This window comes from Rhincodon typus, chromosome 10, assembly GCF_021869965.1.
Source record: "Rhincodon typus isolate 14 chromosome 10, sRhiTyp1.1, whole genome shotgun sequence".
In the NCBI taxonomy this organism is placed as follows: domain Eukaryota; kingdom Metazoa; phylum Chordata; class Chondrichthyes; order Orectolobiformes; family Rhincodontidae; genus Rhincodon; species Rhincodon typus.
Window position 1 is genome coordinate 19,266,314 of NC_063341.1, and position 20,173 is coordinate 19,286,486.

Consider the following 20,173-nt stretch of genomic DNA (forward strand, 5'->3'; position numbering starts at 1 on the left):
ACACTTTGTTATCTCATTCAGAGAGGTATTAGGATTTGGAATTTGCTGCCTGGGAGAGTGCTGGAGACAGATTCCATGGGAAGTTTTAAAAGAAAACTGGATATATATTTGAAAGTGGTGAATTTAAAGGACTATGGAGATAGGGTTGGAGAATGGGATTTGCTGGGTGGCTTTTTTGGAGCTGGTACAGACATGATGGCCCGAATGGCTTCCTTCTGTACTTTAAAAGTCTATGATTCAATTATTCTAATGGCAAATATGTAGAAAGAGCTAGCTCCAACCAACTGCTTGGTCTTAACAGACTATTGGTGATTCATCTTGGGCCTGGGTGTGAATGTAATTGGAAACCTGAAAGTGATGTGATAATGCTCTTCCAAAACCAGTAATGCAAAGTAAAAGGAGGAATGACCACAGCTTGAAACATTGAGGACTGCTGATTTAAAACAAGTGGAATATATAGAGCAAGTTCCTTATCTCCAGAGGGTTGTCACATTTAAAATCCAAGTTTTATCTCTTGCAATCAACTTCATATGGGCAAGAGGAGTTATTAAACTGTGGTATGCATTATAATTGCCAAATTACATTACCACATTGCTTACAACTCAGAAAGTTGGCAATGAAATGCTTTGAGACACTGAAGTTTTGAAATTATGTGAATTAATTTGTTCTTCCTTATTTTGCTTTAAACTCACTTTAGTGCAATGATCTGGAATGTAATGTATACAAAGGAGCAGCTTCTGGATTACTGATGGTGAGTCCACTCATGTTAACAGCTGAAATCATTGAAGTGGCAAATGGCATTGTGATCGAATACCTGAACCGTTAATATTGGTTAATGTAGAATTAATACAGTGAAAAGCCACTTTCCTAGGATAGTTAAGAATAATGTTGTTGAGAAAGGTACAATTAAATTCCAATTATATGTTATAATAAAAGGGATATTCCTGACAAGTATTGGAATTGGAAGGTGACCAAGGTCCACTAGAACTTAAGGTATTCAAAATCATGAGGGATTTCGACAGAGTGGATAGGGAGAAACTGTTCTCATACATTAGAGGATCAACAATGAAAGGGCACAGAATTAAAATAATTGGTTTGAGCATTTCTAATTTTCACACAGTTAAGGCCTGGAATGCTCTGCCTGAGTGTGTGCTGGAGCATTGAAAAGAGAAGTAAACTGCGATCTGAAAAGGAAGAATGTGTAGGGTTATGGGGAGAAGGCAGGAGAATGGAACTATGGAAATAGTTCATTCAGAGTGCTGATGAGCTCAGTATGGATGTAATACCCTCCCTCTATGTAATAAGTGATTCTGCAAACATTTATCATAATTGGGTCTTTATGTTACCTTAGGCACCTTACGGTATTCATGATTAGAAAATGTGCTTGTGGGAGCCTTCTATCCATTACTACATATGTCTGAAATAACTATTGTTCAGGAAATACATAACTGCAGATGTTTTTAAAAAATTGGTTTAGCTGCCATCAGGCAGTAAAACACAGTTTATCAGTGTGGGTGTACAGGCATTGCAAATATTTGCATTGATTGCAGATATTGCAGACAATGTTGATGAGATGGGCTAAATTTGTGAAACTGTAAAATTTGTAAATGTTGAAACTGTTGGTCTGAGACCATTGCAGGAAACTACACCAGTGGGGTGATGCTGGTGGGAGTGGACAGAGTTCAAAATAGATGAATGACATTTTATGAAAATATGTTTTTTATTTGGACCCCACCTTTCATGTAACAGTTCCCTTTTTCCGTTTTTAGATGTCTTTATTCATGAACTATAAATTTATGACAATTTGGTATATCATGCATTATGTATTCAAGTGTTGCAATTAAGTCTTAGACATCTGGCAGCAGTCTGGACACAATATCGATAATGACATATTATTTGTGTCCTTTATGGTTTGGTAATTTGTAGGATTGCATTAATTCTCCCGTGCAATCTTCCTTTGATCAGAATGAAATTGTTTTATTGAGTTTTTCTCCAGTTAGTGGTTACATTATTAGTGACAGTCATGTGATTGCCCTAATTTTAAATTCCTTCTTCATTGTTGTCCATAGATTTCCATATATAACTCAGCACATTGGATGTACTAGTTCATACCCAGTATACAAGATGCAAAAATAATTTATTTATCATCAAAGTACTGTGATGGTGAGAGGATGCTACACTAAACTGCTCTTAGTAGAAATCGCATGGGAAGATTTCCTTTGTAATCTAACACAGGCTCTCGTTCTGTATCAGTGGAGCCTTATGCCTTAAAACACAGACCACATATTTATAAAATTAGACTGGAATGAATTCACATGCATGAGATCTCAGGGTCATTGTTAATGTCCTGGAACAATCCTGCAATGTATTGCAATGATTTTTTTTAATGAACTGATCCAAAGATAGCTGTTTAATCTGCATTGGGATCCATGTGTTTGCATTTCTTAAATCATATAGACACCCAGAATACATAGAATTACATAGAAACACAGTACAAAATTAGACTGTTTAAACAAAGTAGCCTCTGTCAGTGTTAATGCGTCACTCAATCTCAATCCATCTTGTTTCATCTCATCTTATCAGTATTGCGTAGCTAATACTTTGTGCTATATCAACATCAACTGGACTGCACTAATGTTACAGCCCTCAATTATTGTGTTTTTCTTTTGGCTCGTTTCACTATTGGCCCAGGAGTGATTGATGTGCATGAGTAATTAGAATCAAAATCCCCCAATGTGAGTTAGTTGAAGCAGAATTATAGATATTTTTTGTGATGACCCTGTGGTGATGAAAGTTTAGTTTTTCTTTCTGAAGGTTGCAAATGTTGGGGTTACCAAGCAGAGTCTGAATAATCCACCCTAACATCTACCAACCTTATACTTGGCTCCAGTGGTTCCCTACTGCCATGGATGTTGTCTGGTTGCAGTGAATTCCTTTTCTATGCTGACATTTTCTAGTTCTGTACCAGCCACTTCCACATTACGAGACAGCAGGTGGGTTATGCTTTTGGCAATGTGCGACATTCCAATGGAAAGTATTTTTCATGTGCTCCTATTGTGGGCAGTTTAGTCCTGTGCCCCCTCACTGTTACAGTTCGATCAGGACTTTGTCAACATATAAATAATTTATGCATCGCATATTCTAGTACTGTGTACAAAATATGATGACTTTGCCCTGCAAACCCTGTCCCTTCTCCACCTTGCATCCGGTTCATGTTTCTTCTGCTAATAATGCATGTTGCATTTTTATACATTTTAATGTCATCTGCCACACGTTAGCTCATCTTCTGAATTCAGATCATGTTACAGTGCAGATGCAGGCCATTCAGCCCAAATGGTCTGTGCCAGTGTGTATCTCTGCAGTTGTCTCCACTCTCTCTCCTAGCTAATCCTATCAGCATAGTCCTTCCTCCCTCAGTATCTATGCTATTCATCTCAACTGCTCTTTGTGATAGCAAATTCCACAAAAATGTATGGATAGAGTTAATGGTAGTTGTCTTTTCCCTAGGATGAGGAATTTCAAGACAAGGGGACACATTTTTAAGGCGAGAGGAGAGAGATTTAAGAAAGACGTGGGGGCAATTTTTTTACAGAGGGTGGTTAATGTGTGGATTGAACTTCCTGAGGAATTGGTGGATGTGGGTACAATGTTTAAAAGACATTTGGATAAGCACATGAATAGGAAAGGTTTGGAGGGATATGGGCCAACAGTAGGCAGGTGGGACTAGTTTATGTTGGGATTATGTTTGGCATGGACTGATTGGACCGAAGGTTCTGTTTCCATGCTGTATGACTCTGACTCTATTATAACCAGCCTCCAAGTGAAAATGTTTCTCCTGAATACCTTCCTGGATACAGTGATGACGATCTTACATTTGTAACTATCAGCAGAGCGCATTGCCATGTAGTGATGTGAAATTTTGAACAAGAATTTCTTATCTATAACTAGCATAGAAAATGTCCATTAATTCTCACAAGCCAAAGCCTGCACATGTGTTCTGATTTCAATATTAGTTCAATATCCATTTATCTTCTTCAGAAATTCCAAATGTAGGAAGTATATATTTTTTTTATGGGGTAAGTTACTTGGCTGTCATCATCACATCCCAAATATGCTCAATTCTGGCAACCCTAATTCAGAGAGCCACATCTTATATTCGTTCATTTAATGATGACCTCAATGAATTCCAATGGATTCATGAGACACAATCTAACCATTTGAAAACCATTTCTTCTGCCTCTTCCAAAGCCCAAAATTCCGAGATTTGACTCTGAATCCCTCGTAACAATTGGGATTACATAGACCGCTGTACCCTGGATTTCATAGTAATTTTAGCTAAAGCTTTGTTGTCACCCCCTGTCTTTTTACTAATAATCCTACACAGTGTCTCAATGGGCTTCTGTGGGCATCTAATCCTTTCAGTTTCTTGACCACTTTTCCTTTATCAATTCTGCATTTGTTACAGACTCCTGAAATGATTTGATGCCAAAAACCATAATGTCCAAAAATTCAGCACTGTAGATCTACATCAATGGAATTGAGGCTGCCAAGGTTAATTTAATTCGGATCTTTGAGGCAGCAGGAAGACACTTTCATCTTTTTGGTCAGGACTAGATTTAACCCTTATCCCAACTGTTGTGAGAAGAGTATGTTATCTCCTATTCATTCTCCTACCCCAAGCACATTGCCAAGCATACACTTCTTTGCTTTTTAGCTTTCCTAAACTACAATTGCTGGACGTGTTCCAATCATAGTGAAAATGAACTATCAATATTCAACTTTCATCACCTGACTTTAATACTGGACACTTTCATGAACTAAAACCAGTTTTAAAGTGGACATTGTTGACCTAAAATGGCTGCTGTAATCACTTGATAAGCCCACACAACTCTCATGCAATATGTGAACTGCCACTTTGGATTCGGTGGCTCAGTGGTTAGCACCACTGCCTCACAGCAGCAGGGACGTGGGTTCAATTCTCGCCTCAGGTGACTATCTGTGTGGAGTTTGCACATTCTCCCTGTGTCTGTGTGGGTTTCCTCCCACAGTCCAAAGATGTGCAGGTTAGGTGGATTGAACACATAGAATCCCTTCGGCCCAACAAGTCCACACCGACTCTTGGAGCATCCCACCCAGACCCATCCCCCTATAACCCACCTAAGCTACACATCCCTGAACACTGTGGGCAATTTAGCATGGCCAATCCACCTAGCCTGCACATCTTTGGACTGTGGGAGGAAACCGGAGCACTCAGAGGAAACCCACGCAGACACAGGGAGAATGTGCAAACTCCACACAGACAACCGCCCAAGGGTGGAATTGAACCCGGGTTCCTGGCACTGTCAGGCAGCAGTGCTAACCACTGAGCCACCGTGCCACCCGTTGGTCATGCTAAATTGGCCCATAGTGTCCAGGGATGGATGAGTAAGGTGGTTTAGCCATAGGAAAGTGCAGGGTTACAGGGATAGGGTGGGGTGCTGGATCTGGGTGGGATGCTTTTCGGAGGGTCAATGTGGACTCGATGGGCCGAATGGCCTGCTTCCACACTGTAGGGATTCTATGATTCACCATTTTAATGGAGAAACACTGAAACTCAGTGATTGGGTCAGTGGTGGAGTGATGGTGTTGGTGAATAAATTTGCATCTCTTGTTTTCCTCAGACTGCCTTGTTACCTCCACATGTTGAGAGATGAAAGGTTGTCAACAATTATCCAGCTTGAAATGAAACAAAGATAGACATCAGAATCCACAAACGAAAAGTATATCAACAGCAGCCTTTGAGAATAAAAGACAGAGAACGCAACATTAGCCACCAATAGCAATGATACTGGAAGCTCTCCTCTCTCTCTCTCTTCCTCTTTCTGCTCAGAAACCAGCACATGTGAAAAAGCAATTTGGAAATATCATCATTCTCTGAAATTGCAGGGTTTGCTAACTTAGCCACTGCTGAAGGAAGAGGATAACAACTAAACAGTCGGACTCAGGTCTTATCATTCACTCAATCTAAGCGACTCTTAAGGTCTGTAACTGCATTTTCCTTTCCCTTCCTGTCTGAGTATAGGTGCCAACTCCCTTCTTTGTTCAGAAGCTCAATATGTACATTTTTATTGTGTCTGTTGTTGCATTTAATTCTTTTCAGGTTAGTATGTAATAAGAATCGACTCTCTTTCATTCAAAGAAAACTTGGAATTGGTGCTCCTTCATTTTTTGGTCTCGATGGCTATGCATAATTCACAGATTCAGACAATTGTTATGGCACTGAAGGAGTCTATTCAGCCCATCTTGCCTGCACTGGTTCTGTTACCTATTGAAATTTGACAGTTATGTGCTAAAAAGAAACTTGTTGTGACTAAATGAGAGGGGTTTATAAAAAGGCCAGCCATACCAAAGGGAATTGGGGGTACTTGTACACTAAACACAAAGCTACACAAATGTGCAGCAGGTAACCAAGAAAGCTCATGGACTATCGGCCCTTATTTCGAGGATGTTGAAGTATAAGAGTAGGGAATTCTTACCGCAACTGTACAAGGTGCTGGTGAGACCACATCTGAGATACAGTGAGCAGTTTTGGTCCTCTTATTTAAGAGAAGATATTATTCCATTCGGAGGTAGTTCATAGGAGTTTCTTTAGTATGATCTCTGGAGTGGAGACATTGTCTTATGAACAAAGGTTAAACAGAACTGTACCCGGAAGAGTTTAAAAGAATGAGAAGTGATCACATTGAAACATTTAGGGTTCTTGAAGGGCTCGACAGCATAAATACTGAGAGGATGTTTCCCCTAATAGGAGAGTTTAGAACCAGAGGGCATAGTCTGAGAATAAAGGGACACCAAGTTAAGACTGAAATGAGGAGGAATTTCTTCTCTGAGGGTTGAGAGTCTCTGGAACTCCTTGCCACGGGAAGCTTTGGGCGTTTAAGGCTGAAACAGGTAGATTCTTGATCAGTAGGGGAATCAAGGGCTACAGAGAAAGGGTTGGAAAGTGCACATCAGGCATGATCCTATTGTGAAGCAGGCTTGACAAGCTGAATGGTCTTTTGACTCCTCCTCACCTGGTTGTAATGCAGAAAAATGTTAGCATGCATTTGGGAGGGTCTATTGCATAGTGAATTTGAGCAGTCTTACCAAGTCTGTAATGATGGCTGAATGGGTTTTGTAGCTGTCCAAACATTGTATCAACCATGCCACCTTGATGAGGTGGTCAAAAACCACCAGCAATTATTAATTTGACAGGTTTACTTCCAATCTTCCATCTTCTTCATGCAACAACTTCAATTAATACAAAGGCATCCATGCAGGAAAATATCTGAAGGCACTTTGCAGGAGTTTTCAAGCAAAATATTAAACTGAACCACAGGGCAACCAAAGGAATTAACTTTTCAGGACCACCTTAAACAAAAGAGAGGTGGAGAGTTTATTAAAGGAATTCCCGAGTTCCCATTCTTATGTCTAACCTTTCAACATCTTTTTCTTAGCAGTAATCCTCATAGATCCACCTGATTTACAGCTAGGAACCTTCCTGATCCCCCTCTTACCAGTTGCTCAATTAGAATCGTTTATCTGTAATACCAGAGAGTGGAGGACAGAACAAAGGGTAGAAGGCAGGAATGGCTTGGTGACATGCATGTTAAAGAAAGAAAAGCCTGTTTAGGATTAAAACAGAAACATTACAGCTGAAGGTCAATTTTCAGTCATGCATGATAGTTCCAACAAACATTGATCCACCATTTCCAAGTTGTCTGGTTTTCCCTTCTTGCAAATAAAGCAACAATAGATTGGCCCAGATGACATGTAAATGGTTACAGCAGAGAATAGCAGAAGGGAAGGACAGATTACAAATGCAGCAGGAAAAGAAGAAAACACTTCAGTGACACAGGAACGTTGCTGAGGAGGTTAGTCATTTCTTGGCTGTTGGCCCTCCCCAGCCCAACATATTCCAGGAATCTCCGCACCAAATCCTGGCTCATACCTTCTCGCCTACCAGAAGACTCTGCCATCTGAGCAAACAAGATCAATAGTTGAGATCTACCATTTGTTAAATATATCAGTTATTGAAACTGGTTGATGGGACTTCTTTTAAGTAAAAAACCGAACAATGTATATTTTGGGCATTCACCCAGTTGAAGTGGAATTAATGATGATGACACTTTTTATGTCAAAAGTCTACAGATAAAAGGGCAGTAACAAAACTGGTGAAATAAAATGAAAATGGAATAACCAAATCAAGAAGCATCATGGGATCTAAGCCATGGCCTCCCTGCAACAGTTCAATAAGGGCAGGGTGCCACCTGCTGGCAGTAAACATTATCAACATGGTATCATTTCATTAAAACTAACCAAATAGAGACCGAGAGCCTCAAATCTCCTGATAGGACAATGCTTTGCATTTAGAAAGTTACAGCACCATCTGCTGCTAGATGGAGGCAATGGAATTCCCAAGTCTCAACTGCAATGGAACAAAGGTTTTTGTTGCTCCTAATCAATGTAAGAGCGTAGAAACTTGGTGACTGGGTACCTGAGCTGCATGCACCAAGGTGGCTAATTCACAGTCGATGCCAAGACAGATAATCTATAATGGAGTGACAAGAAGGGTATTGCCATTGGCTTCAGTTTCTCTGCTTTGTGTGTGGGGAAGACCAATCTCTGTTCCTGCTCCATCAACCCCATATAGGTAGGGTACTGAGCAAACATTATTATTATTCCTCAGGCTTGAATAGTTTGGTTCATTAGTGAACCAGGTGGGTCTTTGCAACAATCTTATAGTTTCATGGTTTCCATTACTGATGCTGTCTTTTTATTTTAACTTTACTTAATTAGGTGAATATATGTTCCTCAGTTTCTGAGGTGTGATTTGAATTCATCTTTCTCAATCAGTAGCCTCAGGCTTTGGATCATTAGCCCATTAATGTAACCACAATGCTGCCTTGGCTTATTTCAAAACCTCTTGAAATTTTTAAATGATTCTTAAAGTGTTCTCCTTCAAGCACCACCATTGCAGTCAATTCTAAAATATTTACACTATACATTGGTACTTTAGAACCAATATGAATGCATTGTTTTGATGTCCACAGCATTCAGCCTTGGGTGGTAAGTACCATTCATGCCACACAAGTGTCAGGCAATAACAAATTCCAACAAGAGAAGGTCCATCTTCCTTTGGCAGTCAATAATAACACCCAACAACCAATTCACCACCTTTGTCATGCTGGAGGTTGCCATGAAGCTAGAACTTAACTGGATCAGTTATGTAAAGGTAAGAGTAGACCAGAGACGAGAAATTATGCAGCAAATGACTTATCTCATCTCAGAGTGTTTCTATCATCCACAGGGACAAAGTTAAGAGTGTGATGGAATGCTATTCACATGCCTGGAAATGTGCAGCTCCAAGAACACTCAAGAAACTCAACAACATCCAGGCCAAAGTAGCCTGTTGATCAGCTATCGGCATGAATATTCAATCCTCCAAAACCAACATGTCATGGTGACAGTGTGTACCATTTACAAGTTGCACTGTAGCAATATAGCAAAGTTCCACCAAGAGCACCTTCCAAAGCCATGATCTCTACTACTTAGAAGGACCAAGGCAGGAGATGGATATGTACAGCAAACCTATAAGTTCCCCTTCAAGCCACACACAGTATGTAAGATTGTTATGGTGCTCAAAGAGGCCATTCAGACTATTGTATCTGCACCATCCTGACTTGGAACTGTATTGCTGTTTGCACTCACCCATTGGGTTGAAACCTAGAACTCCCTACCTAACAGTATTGTGGATGTATCTACACCACATGGACTGCAGTAGCTCAAGAAAGCAGCTCATCACTACTTTCTCAAGGGTAATTAGTGATGACCAAGACATGCTTGCCTTGCAACTATGCCCTCATGCTGTAGATGGATTAAAAAAAAAATTAAGCTGTATAGTTTTCCCCAGGCCTACTTACATGCAGTAATATATGCACAAATGCACACTATAAAACCAGCAAACTGATTATGTGAAGCCCCTATCATTTGAAAGGTAATGGATCAGAAATCAATGTTCATTATGCAAGTTATGAATACCAAAATATTGATTTCAAAGTAAATATAGAAAGACTTCAGTCTTTTTTTATGAATCAAACACTCATAAATCATAAGAGCAGACCACAATCCAAGTACTGCAGGGTGTAATGGAGGAAGTTGTTGATGAGAAGGAAGTCTTGCGCTGCATCTTCTGTGGACTTTTGCCAATCATAGGTTACATTCTTTAAAACAAGAGGAACAAAATGTGGATATAGTGGATGGCATTGCTGCCCAATGCAGCTGGTGCTCTTTGTGCACTGAATATTTCCCCAGTACAGCGCTGAACCTGTGTAAGCGGTCACATTGAACCATCTCTGCCATAATAGGAGCACAGTAGTGAGGATAAATATTTTTGTCCTCATGCTAAAAGGTGCCAGCTCTTACCAGGAGTATCATGTTTTATACTCTTGGCCCAGAGTAGAGTTCAATATTTTTACACAGCTTATCATATTGCTGGTGAGCTGAGCAATGCATGTACGTACTTAACATTCTGGAAGATAATAAATCTGGAGTTCTCAACTGAAGATTTTAATTAAATTCCTCTTTTTTATTAGAGCAAATATACTGCACAAGAAGCATGAAAGCAGGAAGAGAATCAGAATGCCCAGCTGTTCATGAATATTTTCTATTCTGACCAAGAGCTATTGAGAGGTTTGGAAGCTTGGAATCTTTCCTTGGTGATCATGTTGTTTGGACATTGAGCATTATTTTACCCTTATAAATGGTGCCAGTGTCAGTTGGCAGACCAGTGCCAAATCTGTTCTCATACCATGAAAGTAAAACCCCAAACCATCTTCAAGTCTACAATGATGAGCTCTTGCTGTTCCTTTTAGGTTTTTCTGTACAAATAACTTGGACTTTGGCTCAGTCAGGGTGTCATCCCCCTTTTAAAAACTTACAGGACCCAGTTTAAAAAAGAATTGTTTAAAAATGTAAAGGTATATTTCCCTGCTGCTGAGGGGTTTCCCCATTTACTGAGAAGATTCCAGCTCCATGTGACCATTCTGCCATGTGGTTTAATTGAAAACCCAGGAACGCCAGTTAGAACTGGATTAAATGACCTTGTTACTGTGTTTTCTGACTGAATAGTTCGATTGGGTATGTGCTACATCACGCAGTGATACCAATCCATTTGATCAACTGTTTTCAAATGTGATTTTGCCAAGTTAATGCTTCAAAGTCTCGCCAGTTGAATGGTACCATTCGCAGGAGTACACCATCTAAAGGCACTTATGATGCACTGTGTTGCTGAGATATTGACAGTTCCTGAGTGAGAATGAAGTGCCCAACACGTATATCATTTGCAATTGATTGAGTGACCTACCCTCGGTTCATCCACAAGTGAAGCCAGGCACAAAACTGATTTCAGTGTGATGTTGGAAACTGTCTGTGCTTCAGAATGCGTGATCTCACTGAGGGTGCCTTAATATTTCTGTAACCATTTTAGTCATCAATTAGTTTATTTGCACATTTGACTCCTCACTTTGTGAAGTGTACTGTGATGCGGATTTATCAGTTGAAGGAAACACTGTGGCAGCGAATATTTCTTGAAAAAAGCTTATTTGTAAAAGTGCTATTCAGTGATGCTACTCGTTTGTGAGTCAAAACAGTCATTGTGTGATTGATGTGTGTAATCATGAGGGTAGGCATCCTGCCCAGTTCTTGTATGCCGTCTGTCCTTTCCAAGTTGCTCTTCAAAATGATGATCAGTCTCTAGAACTGAACGGCAGAACACAGCCCTGAATATATTATTTGCCATCTTTCTCAATTTGAGCAGTCCACAGTTACTGCCAGCTCACAACCAGGACAGAAATTAGTATCTAGAAAACCGAATAACTGGCACACAGAATCCTCTTTCTCAGCAGCATGCTGAATATATTTAGCACTTTGCAGAAAAATCTTACCCTACTGATGATTGCCCACCAGCCAATGATTTTTGAGGGACATGAATTACCAGGAATAGTTAGGAAAGCTTCCCAAACTTAACTTCTAAAAATTGCAAAAGACCTTCAATAGCGTAGAAAGGGTGGTCTGCTCCCAAATTACTCTTGGAAAAATATCATTGTGTGGGAGCTGATGCTGCTTTACTTCGGAAAGTTTGTAGAATTAATAGGTTTAATTTTGCTGTTGTTTGTGGTTTACTGCTCAGAGTCTGTTTGACTGATTGTGTGGAATCTCTGATTCATTCATACTGTGATCAGCTATGATAGTGGTGGAAACACCTCCCTCCCTTACTCTCCTCTGTCTGCTGATTGTATCGCTAATTAAAAGCGTAATGTGTGGAACACAATTTATCAAGCCCACTCCCTTCACAAAGCCTTTGTTTGGCTCAATTTAATTCATGTATGCCCCTGTCAAAAACTGCACAAAATCAAGCAAAACATCATGCATATTGCCAGCATTTTAGGTCATATTTAAAACCCTTAATCGGCTGTCTTTTTGACAGTACCCTTAGTTGATTGGAGCAGCATGAGAGACATTCCCATCTATGGCAACCAATCATCCTTACCTGCATTCCTCCTCTTCACTCTTCATCCTAACCTGGCCAGATATGAATCTAGTCTTTATTTGAGAGTGTCAATTCACAGACCATTAGCTGCTTTAGCGGGGAGTCCACTGTGCTGAAGTGAGACATCCTTTTAATCTTGTACCTTGTTTGAAGTTTCTTAACTTAATGCTTGTACTAGAGTTTTGAATTTGCAGTACTTTAAATAATCCAGCCTGCTTTATCAGTTTCTTTCATCATTTTAAAATCTTATGTAATATATCTCCAAGTCTTTTTCACAAATCAGACAAGTACCTTGAAGCAGATCCTTTGTATTTTTGTGTCTAGACACTCAAGATGTTTTCAAAGCATGGAAAATGGTTTATCAAGCCCACTCCCTTCACAAAGCTTTCTTTGGCTCAATCTAATTCATTTATTTCTCTGACAAAAACTGCACAATATCAAGCAAAACTTTTAGTCATGGTCCAATTAACAGACAATATTCTGGATGTTAATTCAGGAGTACAAATTTGGATTGTTTTCTTTCATCAGACGAAATGTCCTTGAGACAGGCACCCCTTCGATTACGAGATTGACAACATTTTCACACTGGGTACACTAATAGATAGGATTTCTCCTTTCCCCATGTTACTAATGGATGTCACTCCCATATGCTTCTATTAATGTTGCCACTGACTTTTCAATTCAAATTTTGTTTGCTGCCACCTGTATTTTCAGCATTAGGTGGAGGGAGGTGTTGTTTTGGGTCCGAGATGGCATCTCTGCCACACACCTCTAGCATGTCCAATCCAGACCCCACCCTGAATAGGCAGTCTGTAGTGGCACTGGATGTATACTCTGAAATTGCACGGAGTCGATAGCTTGTGGCCTCAGTCAGCATATAACACTGATTTGTGGTACTGTTTTCACTCCCAGCTCCCCAGCTAATGTGCTGACATAACTGATGATCTGCTCAGCAGCAAGAAAGACCTCGCTCTCAAACTGTGCCGTTCAAATGCAGTGTCAACCCTCTGACATTAGTTGCGGATTGACCCTTATTGGCTGAGTTAGTGAAGTGTTTGATGGTTTGTAATGTTACTTGAATTGAGTGACATCTGAAGGGTGTGGCGTAGTGGGTGTTGACTTCCCTCATACAGCAGACACCACAAGCTCCCAGCCACGTTTGCTGAAGTTTCTAGCCCTTGACCTGCAACCTGACCCAGACAGTGAGTGGAAGCAAGAGAGGAGGTCAAGCTATTTGACAAGGGAAAGAGAGAAAAAGAGACTCAGCAGGAGCTGGGCCAACATTGAAAGTGTTAAATCAGAAATTCTACTAATCATAGTAAGGAACTGTGTGTGTGTGTTTGTGCGTGTGTGTATGTGTGATGGCACTGAAACGGCTTGTAGGAGGGAGTGTGGTGATGAACTTCACCAAGCAGGAATCTGGCTGCTCCTTAGGAGGCAGTGTATGACAATTCTGTGGCTTTAAGATGTTATTTTGTTCAGGTTCTTTTTGAGGAGAGGTTGTAAGGTCGAGATGCCAAGTTTGGGAGGTCTTAGCCTTTTTTCAATAATGCAGCCTGAATGGGTGTGGCCAGCTCTCACAGGTCAGGATTTCTGGATTTTGGTTTCTCAGTAGCATCAAAAGCTGTTGGATTCTCAACCAAGTTGGAAACTTCAGTGAATGGCTGCTACTCTCTCTGAATTTTAGCTTAATGTTTTTCTCCTCTTGGATTGGAGAACTGCATGTGAGAATCTGTGTCTGAATTTACCTTTTTGCCAAGGGGTGTGTTTATGGGATGTTACTGTATTCGAACAGTTAATTAGTAATAGGTACTGTATCTATTATTTGGTTCAGTTTCCCAATAAAGTTATTATAAGTTCTCCTTTCTTTTGTTTGTATTTTAACTGCAGTGTTTAAATACGTTGTCTGTGAAAACCTCGACAGGCTGTGATACTGAGTAACAAAATCCCAATCCTCATTGACCAACAGTCTCCACATGATCCTCCCCTCTTCATTGACTATCACAAACTGTTGACCACCATGTAAAAACAAAGGCAAACCACAAAAAAAAACAAATTTATCAATCAAAGCATGCCATATTGCATCAAAACATTAACAAGTAAGTCTTGTGCCTTCTCATAAACTCGATTTGCTATGTGCCTTTTTATCCTCCGAGTTCTCCCATGACATTCTTAACCTGGTGACTGCTACAAAGCCAATGGAAAGCTGCTGAAATCCAATGGGGGTAACTGCAGATGACTTTGTCAAACAAAACTGAGCAGCTCTTAGCCTAGAGACCTCATCTTGAGCTATACCTTCTCAGCATACACAACAACAGTTGGGGCTAGCTGGCTATCAGGTAACATCAAATATTCATGAAAAGGGGAACATGTTACTAATTTTTTTTTATCTCACACCAGTCGAGACAAATTGAAGAAGTCCAAATTTCAAACTGTCACAAAATGTATCTAACTGGAGAAAATTGTGCAGATTGGCACAATTCTCTTCACGAATCAGAGTTGACATGGAGAAAGTGGTGGGGAAATTATAGGTTCCACAGGAGGTGCAAGGATTGAAAATTTTCCTTCTAGGGTTCCAGCATGTTGCTTCTCAAAAGCGTAATTGAGACAAGTAAGGAGCTTGGATGATTACCTGAAGTTGGTGTTTAGTATAGCTCTTTAGCATACTCTGAATTGTTCAGTAGGTATTGTGCAGTCAGGCAACTACATTTAAAAGCAGACATTCTGTTTTGAGGTTTGCAGGTATATTCTGGTTGAGTCTGGTCTGCAGCCTTCCTAGTAGGGACAACCAAGGGAACATGCTGCCTTTTTTTTTTGGTCAGCTAATTTCAGGACCTACGGTCTGCATACCAAGCATTGCACTGACACTAAAATTCAAACATGATTGTTTCTCAGTTGTGTGGTGGGAAGAACAATCAATTTAAGATAATCAGTTGATCTTGTAACATAATTCCTATGCATCCTAGACACAATATGCATTGATAGGTAAAGACTAGTTCTCCACAAACTTTACATACACCATCTGCAATGTATAAAGCAAAATAGATTATTAAATGAAAGGGGTGTGGGATGTGAGGAGGAAGTATAGGTAGGAGGATTCTGTCATCTTCAATAGTTTTACCACCACTACTGGCCATGGCCTATGATGGTGATCGTCACCCACTCCCATGAGAATACAAGTTGCAACCCAGCCAGTTAGTTCCTGTTTCTCCAGTTGGACATCACCTTCTCATGAAAAAGAGTTAGGATTGTGTGATGCACGATGCGGCTGTCATGGTTGAATAATTGGTAGTATGTCCCCATTGTGAGATGTATGTCTAAGTGTCAGAATTGAGATGAAGTTAAAAACTTTAGCTCAGAATACCGATTGATAGAGATTGTTAGTAGGTAAGTGATGGAAGTGTGGTGAGTTGAGTACAGACTCCTGTTTGTTAGGAGGAAGCAAAAGGCAGCTGGTTGGAAGGAAAGGGGTGTTGGGTAACGGGAGACAGGGATCTGAAGGATCAGTCCCGAGCACTTAGTTATATTGCAATGGAGGTTGTTGGGTGGGTCTTGTGGCCTGTTGAAGTTGGAGTTGGAAGGAAGCCCACCACTTCTTGGTTGCAGTTGGAGGAGCATTCTTGATCTTTCTGGCATAACAGGAAATGAGAATAAAAATGGAATGATTCACTTTCTGGGCCCTTTCTGCCTCTAGCTTCACCTAAAAGTGTATGTGATGTAATCATGTTCTGGTTTCTGGCAGGTATACCTGTGGCCTGCTCAGAAGTGCAAGTTAAAATTATAATCCGGAGATGGTAGCAAGATTCAAGTCAGTTTCACAGGCCGTTCTAATTCTCCACTTCCTGCTGGGTGGGCATTGTTAAAAATGACTGAGACAAGAACAGAAGCTGCTGCAGAAACTCAGCAGATCTGGCAGCATCTAAGGAGAGAAAACAGAATCAACGTTTTTTGAGTCCAGTGACCCTTCTCCTCAATTTCACTTGCTGCCAGACCTGCTGAGTTTCAGCAGCAATTTCTGTTTTTTTTCCAGATTTTCAGGTACATGTTTTGTATTATTTATTGAAAATGACTCTACTGAGTTCAAATTTTAGCCTTCTTTCTCATCTGATCATCTGACTTGAAAACTGGCCTGGCTATTTAGCTTAAAGAACACAAAATCCATCAGATGCTAAGCCTCAGTTTGTGGCTACAGTACATTGCCTCATCGCTGAAATGTCACATATTACTGCCAATTGAACAATGAAGCCAAGCCCAGTTCTTTCGGCTCTGTCAAGGTGACTTGGGAGAGACCACACTCAGTGTGACGCTGACTGAACTGTCAACCTGATTACGTTGAATTCCTTAAGCAGGAAGATTTCACAAAGTTATTCTGAAGAGAAATGCACGTGATGTAACTGTTGCATTGCTACACTGTGTGAGAATTGTTGACATTTTGCAGTAAAATAATTTGCCATCACTGCTTTTAACCTGTTATGAATATAACCATAAACAATAATAAATAAAATTATGGTACAAATTTATTGCGCAGGATCATGCCATTCATCCTTACTGGCCCCTACCATTATTTATGCTTTGTGAAGTCTTCTGCAATTCTATGTATCTAACCTCTTCATCAGAGCCTTTTCTTTTCTCCCTCCCGTGCTTGTGTAGCTTCTCTTGAAATGCATCTATGCTATTCACATCAACTTCACCCTGTGATAGGAAGTTCTATGTTTTAACACTTTTGGGTAGAGAATACAAATAGAAAATTAAATATAGTTGAAAAGAATGTGTATTTTGGTTAATTTTATTTGGCAGTTCAGTTTAGGCTCCTTTCAGTACCAAAAAAAGGGCATCAAAAAGTTAAGGTACAACTCAAGTATCAGTTTTACGGCGACCTAACTATGAACATCTTTTATCACAGGGCAGTCGTGCTGTTGTGTGAGTTATTTCCTAGAGACATTCTGACCTGGAGAGACCTGGTGGATAAATGTAGCAAATGGTATATCTCTGCAATCAGTATTAACTTTTGGACTTAAAATGTGCTTTGAAACACTAGAAAGTAATTTATTGTTTATATTTCTATCAACAGAAAAGACAGTCAGTAACATTTCAGACATGATCATACTGCCATCACAATATTTTATAATCTACAACATTAGGAAACATCCAGTAATCTCAGTCACATTTACTCACATCTTTCATTAACTGACAGATGTAAAACTGGTGATCCCATCCAATCCTTTTAGCAGAATTACAGATAACAGAAGCTGACATTAAACTAGGATTATAATAAATAGTTAACCTTTGCATCAGTTGGCATAAATACATAAGCTAATTATAAGGAAGGATGACAGGACAAATAGAACACTTTACTTGCCCTTCCAGATCAGTTACATCTTGTCTGCATCTGAAATGCTTTTGAACTACAATTCAGAGCAGATTTACTTGAGCGATTGTAAATTTTATGTCTGGAAATTTGCTTTCCCTTTATACAGTACGTGCTTCCCCGTTATCAAAACCAGAATCTACATCTGTTACCTATGAATTGACAGAGTACTGGTTGCAGATATCATATGCCAACATTTTTTACTTTGATCCAATTGATTATATATTATCATTCCTCCCATCACACTCATATTTCAGCATGTGAAAGTAGCCTGGTTTGAGATGAGGAGAACTTTTCAGTTGTTAGGATTTCTCAGTGGATCGTGTTTTTCCATTTAGATAACCTAACCTGCTTGCTTAGTAGCTGTGAATTCAGGCAGAACAGCTCTAAGCGGAACAACATCACTAACAGAGAAGTGGATATTAATGATGTGAGCACCCACCAACCTTGTTAACGTCACATTGTCTAACAGAGTGACAGATAATTAATGGCAGAACAACTTATAAAGAGGATCTGCAAAATGGGAATAAGAGGAAGACTAAATAATAAAATGGACCTAATTTATATCTGAAGAGTATACATCAAGTTAAACCTTTTACTTTACCAGGAATGGACTAGAATTTGGAATGATGAGTCAAAGAAAAAAGAAAATACCGTCAATAATCTGCTACTTAAATGTATATTGAATTGATAAATTATGGATAAATGCCAAAACAGGATCCTAATCAAAATTGATTTAATTGTACACATACAGGGCTATTTTAAATTTTCAAAAGGACAAAGTTAAAGGCACTCTACCTGAATGCATTTGCAACAAGGTGCATGGTCTAAAGCCAGGAATAGAGATACATGGGTTTGATTAAATAGAGATACATGGGTATGATCGAATGGAGATACGTGGGTATAATCTAATTGCTATTACAAAGACATAGCTGCTTGGTGACTAGGACTGGAACTGAATATTCAAGGATACTTGATGTTTAGAAAGGACAGACAAAAGGACAAGGTGATGGACCTATATTGATAACAAGGGATGAGATCAGTACTATACTAAAGTACTGATCTCAGATCAAAAGAACAATGTGTGGAGTCTCGTGTGGGTAGGACTGAGAACCAGCATGAGGCAGCAAAATTGATTGGAGTTATTTATAGCTACCAAATAGTAATGGCAGTGAGGAGCATAATGACAGAGCAGCCCTATGATCTTTTAAGACTATGGTGACTTGACTTGATTAATCAGGGGATGAGAGAAGTTCGTAACATGGGCAACACTGTTATCATGGGTAACTTCAAACTGCTTATAGACTGGGTAAACTAATTGACCACTATAAACTGTGCAGGCTGAATTTCTGGAGCGTTTTAAGAATAACTTCCTACACGTTGAGGAGCAAACAGGATATTTGAGGTCTAATATTATGTAATAAGACAGGGCTAATTAACAATCTTGTTGGAAAAGAACCTTTAGGGACGAATGGCCACAATATGATTGAAGTTTACATTATACTTGAAAGTGAAGTGATTCATTCTGAAGCAAGGATGTCAAATTTTAATCAGGGAGTTTTGAAGATGCAAGGCACAAATTGATTCGGAAAATACATTAAATGGAATGACTGTACATTGGTGATGGATAGAATTTAAAGAACTATTACAGTACTTACAGCAAGTATCCATTCCCGTGCAAAATAAATGAAAAAAGCTCAGTTAACCTTTGCTAACAAAGGAAGATTATATAAGATTTAAAGAAAAGGCCTGTAAAGTTACCAGAAAAAGAAGTAATTTTGAGGTTTTGGAGTTTTATAGAGTACAATAAAGGTAGACCAATGAACTGATCAGGAAAGGAAGAATAGAATATGAATGCAACCTAGTAAAATAAGACAATGGATTGTAAAAGCTTTTATAGTTCCATAAAGAAGGAAATGTTTGGTGAAAACAAATGGGGGTCAATTACAGGCAGACTCAGAGAGTTTATAGTGGGGAAATGGGAAATGGTCCGGAGAGGGATATAGACAAAAACCTGGCAGATGGAATAAAATGTGGGAAATCATAAGGTTATACAATTTGGCAGAAAGAATAGAGGAGCTGTATATTATTTAAATGGAGAAAGACTGCAGAAAGCTCAAGAATAGAGGGATTTGGAAGCCCTTATCAATGAATCACAAAACGGTAGCATGTAGATTCGGATGCATTAGGGAAGACAGATGGAATGTTGGCCTTTATTTCAAAGGAAATGAAGTATT